Source organism: Melanaphis sacchari, unplaced genomic scaffold (genome assembly GCF_002803265.2).
Source record: "Melanaphis sacchari strain LSU unplaced genomic scaffold, SCAv2.0 Contig1839_pilon_pilon, whole genome shotgun sequence".
NCBI classification, from domain to species: Eukaryota; Metazoa; Arthropoda; class Insecta; order Hemiptera; family Aphididae; genus Melanaphis; species Melanaphis sacchari.
This window is the reverse complement of record NW_020270875.1, coordinates 2,763-8,093: the sequence shown is the minus strand read 5'-3', so window position 1 is coordinate 8,093 and position 5,331 is coordinate 2,763. Positions and strand designations below refer to the sequence as shown.

General features: G+C 25.1%; 1 pseudogene; it reads right to left on the bottom strand.

The window, feature by feature from the left end:
* Positions 1 to 396: 396 nt before the first annotated feature.
* Positions 397 to 949, bottom strand: LOC112592651 (annotated as a pseudogene).
* Positions 950 to 5,331: the final 4,382 nt, after the last annotated feature.

The following is a 5,331-nucleotide window of genomic DNA, read 5'->3' as shown; positions in this document are numbered from 1 at the left end:
AACTTGGTCAATTTTATTAATGTCTTGTGTAGAATCCATGATAATTGAAAAACACTGGGCATTTTCTATTTCTTTACATAGTAATCTCCGTGTACTTGTAGCTAATATTTCAATTATTTTATTTTGCACTTTCCGACTAAGGTACTTAATTTTTTTTTTTCATCATTTAACAAAATGTTTATTATAGAGTCAAACTCTGATAAAAGCTTTATAGTCCTCATGAAATTACTTGTAATAATAAAATAAAAAATATTATCTTATATACCTACCTATCCATGTTTTATAATATATTAATAATTGCAATATTTTTCACATTAATAATATTATTATTAATATATGTTTCACATTTATGTCACGATGACCAATATAATTTAAATTATTTACCTTCACTTGTAATTAAACCTTCATTATTTTTGTGCTCATGTTTCTGAGTGCTGTGTTCCCAGCTATTAATGATAAAATCACTTTAATTATTCGTGTTAGGACTTATCTCCAATAGGTAGCTTTATCTGAATATTGTTTTTTCTGTAACTTTGTCTATTGTATAATTTTTTTCCCAGTTATAACAAATATTCCCAGCATTAATATGTTGAACAGATTTCTCATGTTTATCAATTTTAAATGTTAATTGTCTTCAGTCATTAACTCCATTAATCCATTCAGTATTATTATATGAATACTGTCGGTTGGCAAATAACCAACATGTTTCACAATAGGCTACATTCAGTCTAATTGAGTAACACCACCAAAACCTCTGAACTTTTACACCAGATTTTGAAGTCATTGAGTAAAAGTAAGATGAGAATTTATAGGTATTACCATATTCATGAGTACTACTAGGAAAAACTATACTTGGTTGACAGGGTCCATAAGCCAAAATAGATCTTTTAATATAGCTATCATTGATATCTTCATTAAAATGAACTCTATCAGTTGGATATTCATTATTTAAATTTAATTCTATTAAAAAATCAAAAATTAAAAATTAAAGTGATATGAAATTAAATAATTTAATTTATATTTATCAAGGAAACTTGTATGAGCTATTTTTTTCAATATCAGTAACATTAACTATGTCAAATGTCAATATCAACAACAGATTCAATCAATTCAGTTACACAATTTGTATTGTCATTATCTGTACTGTCGTCAACATTACAACTATCCCATACATTTTATATATTTTATATAATTTTAAATAATGCTTAATTATTATATTTTATTACTTTATTTTAAAATTAAAATAAAAAACAGAAATTTTTGTTTACAAAAAATTTTTCAACAAATAATGTTGTATAGTACCTATGGCTATATAGCGCTTTTACATTGATTGTAACAAATTAAAATATTAAGTATTATTATTTAAAACATACCATTATTGATAGATTCAGTGTTTCGATTATCATTCGATGTTTTTAAATTAGATAATATTGGTCTTATAAAATTATCTAATGAGCCCTTCAATTGTTTGAGTTCTTCATATTTTCTTAATTTTAGTTTTCGTTTTGAAGCCCCACTCAAATGTTGCCTTGAAGACATTTAGTTTTTAGTGTTTTTACTTATAAAAAACAAATTAAATTTAAATTTAAAAAAATAAATGACAATCTTAAAATTGTAAATGTTTTAATAAACATAAAACTTAATACTTGTAGGCAGACTAGCCATCTATATTCTATAACCAATAAGTATGAAGTAATAAACTAATTCGATAATATATCTATCTTGATTTCTAATATTTTTATCATATTATATCATTACAATAATTCCATAAATAGAAAGGTTTTTATGTATTTTTATCGCCATACACTTTGTTACGAGTCATAACTTACACACTACACACACCAACATAATATTATGTATAACAATAAAAAAAGTTTCAATTATAGTAGTCTATACTCTATACCCGCATTTGGGCATTTCAGTACCTACCTATACTGCATTAGGTACAATGCATTCTCGTATAGGTACTCGTAATCTAAATTCAAAAGAATAAAGATATTATTATTTATTATATTAAAACAAATTATATAATATATATATATATGTTAAAAAATATAGTGGGCATATCGTATATGAGATTTTTAATCTAGGGGCCCCTCAAGACCGGGGGCCCCTGTGAATTGCACACCTAACACTCCCGATAATTGCGCCACTGCATCTACGAGTAAAGTGGCCATCCGAATACAAACACTATTACACTATCATAGAATAAGGGGTGGTTGATTCAACGACTCGTTACCACCTACAAATTAGATAAAAGTTCATCCAATCTATACTATACTGTCTATACTATATACTTTAATCGCCCTTTCTACAGTGGTGTATTGGATAGTATACACTGGTATCACTATTTTTGGATTTATGCGTATACCTAAAAGAAAATTCATCTATTATAGGTATATACTAACTGAAAATGTATGCATTATAGGTATACGCTAACTTATAGTTTATTATCATTCATCAGTTATAAATCATAATTTATATCACAGTCACAGTAGGTATAAAATAAATAATAATAATAATAACAATAATATGCAATTTAATAGTTCCTTTCATAATTCATTAGTGGTTCTGTATTTTTCGGAATGTACATTAAACAATATTCAATGTATACTTGTTTTATGAGATTAGGAAGTAATTTTAAAGTTTTGATTTATCTCTTATTTGTAGTTTGTTTAATTAAAATAAATGTAATGTAAATGTTTGTAATAAAATTTAAAAGTATTTTGTCTCAATAGATATTGATAATTTATTTGGTTAAACTAAAAATGTATGATAATTGTTAAATAATTATCAAGTATAGAATACACTTATTATTTAATTTGAAAATTTTTAGTGTAGATAATAGTGATAATACCATACATTCCAATAAAATTAGATTATTTTTAGGATTTTTACAGGTTTATTATTTCTTTATCATTAATTGAACTAAACTTATAAATGCTTGTGACAGTTGTATAAAAAGGTGAATTCTGAAACCACCATCAGGGCAAACAGTGGAGAGGTGGGTAGTGAGTGTTAGTGATGGCTTTAGAAATCCACTTTTTACACTACTTGTGACATAATTTAAATTTTGTTGTTTAATATCTACTATTTACAAAATAATTCATTAATTTTTATTACGTATTAGTTTTTATACCTACACATATGTTTTATATTATGGTTATACACATTTTTTGTGATGTGTTTGTAAAATAATCGTTTGCAATTTGGTGTTTATTTATAACCTGTAGTTTTTCACCAAAATTATTATTAATAGGGTTGGTACTATTTCATAATAAATTGTTAATAATGTAGGTACTCTTTTAATGATTGTAGTTTTTCTATGTTTATGAACATAAAACATAAACTATCACACAAATATAACGTATTAAGGGTACCTACATATACATTTTTTGAAATGTAATTTAATCGTATAAATTATTATGAATTATTCAGGAAGAATAAATAAGAATTCACAGTTGAATATAAAAATAAGAGGAAAAGCAACTAGGAACCTATCAAAATATAATTTACTCATTGATTGTTAATAGAGGTGACAACCGAGAAAATTATTTAGGTACTTCAACAATTTAGATGGATTTATTAAAACGTCAATGTTGCATTTGCGTTTTGACATTTTCATTTTTATTAATTTTTTAAGTTGGATTTATAACCAGCTTTTCAATCTTTCACAACAGTCAGTCATGTATTTAAAAACTCGTTAAGCCTGATCAACGAGTTCCGGGAAAAACGACAAACAACATTAAAAGTTGCAACATTTGTGATTTTTTTTGTAAAGATTTGTATTATTATTATTATTATTGCTATTGTTAATATTTTATTAGAATTTCATACATTACATTATTAGAAGTACATTACATACATAGGAACATGTTTATTAAATTTTTTTAACAAAACTATCAATACGAGTGCTTCAACGCCTTCAACGAGTTTTAACGTTCGGATACGCTAATTGTAGTTCGGATAATAGAGGATTCGTATAAAAGAGGTTTGGGTAATAGATGTTCTACTGTACCTGTATTTAGCATAGGTATAAATATAGAGGGATGACTAGTGATTCTAAGTCTTTAACAATTTAACCTCCTCTACCCTTCAAAAAAACAATGAAAATAATCCGATACTTAATATGATAACTATATGATTTAAAATATATACTGTTAATAAGATATTTTTTGTATTTCATTAAATAATTTAGGGTTCTAGTGTTCCAAAATGTTTAGTCATGTGTGTCACGACAAATACTATATTTAAGGTATACGTTCTATTACAAGACTGCTTGTAAAATTAAACCTTGTTATTTGTTCCTCACAATTAGTTAATTATTTTATAGAATTTATAGTACTTTAAATATTCAGAAAGTATATACGTATAAATTTGGTATAAAATCGTATAATTAATTTATCACAGGTTTAAAAAAATTATTAATTTATTATTTTCAGTTCAGATAATTAAATTTTACTATTGATTATTAATCATTTTATAAATAATATATTTTCAGATTCACTTTTCAAAATTGGGATGGGAATAAATTCAGTAAGGCTATAATGGACAGGATCTGATTTATAATATCCCAATTTAAAATTATGGGCTTCTCATTATATTTTATGAATTATAACATTTCACAGAATAGTTAAAATAAAAGTTTTTTTACTATTTACGTATTTTTCAAAATACTTGTTGAATTTCTTGTATTTTGAGTTTTCATTTACATCTTGAAATATTTAAAAAATGGTAGATATATAAATCATGAAAATAACCTTTTAGTAGTGTTTTAATAGCTTTTTAGAATTTGGTTGCGTAGTTAATATTTGCTTCTACGTATATAAAAGTTTCCAACAAGATGAAGACGAAAATAAAATATTAACGTATTTAAAGACACTAAAATATTAATCACTTCATTACAGTTTTCAACTACCTACATGAATACTTACGATATTTAAATAGCTATGCGCAGTGCACTGTAAAAAGGTTGCAGTATAACCTATAGTGTTTTTATTCACGTTTTAAATCTAAGTATTTAATAATTACTTTCAAGCTTGAATACTGACATTGTTATATAATTGACCAATACTGCAATTTTTAGTAATATTTATAACAAAGTTTACCAAAGTCAAAGTTAGAACAATCACAACAATGATCGATGTTATGCGTGACAAATTAATATGAATAATAAGTAAGTAATGACATTTAGACAAGTTATTATTAACATACATTCACACTGCGTCACAGTCACCAGGAAAATCTGTGAGTTAAACCGTATAACTGACGGATTCGGTTAAGTTGGATTAGAAAAGATATTGAACTACTATAAGAAAGGCTTTCTTATAG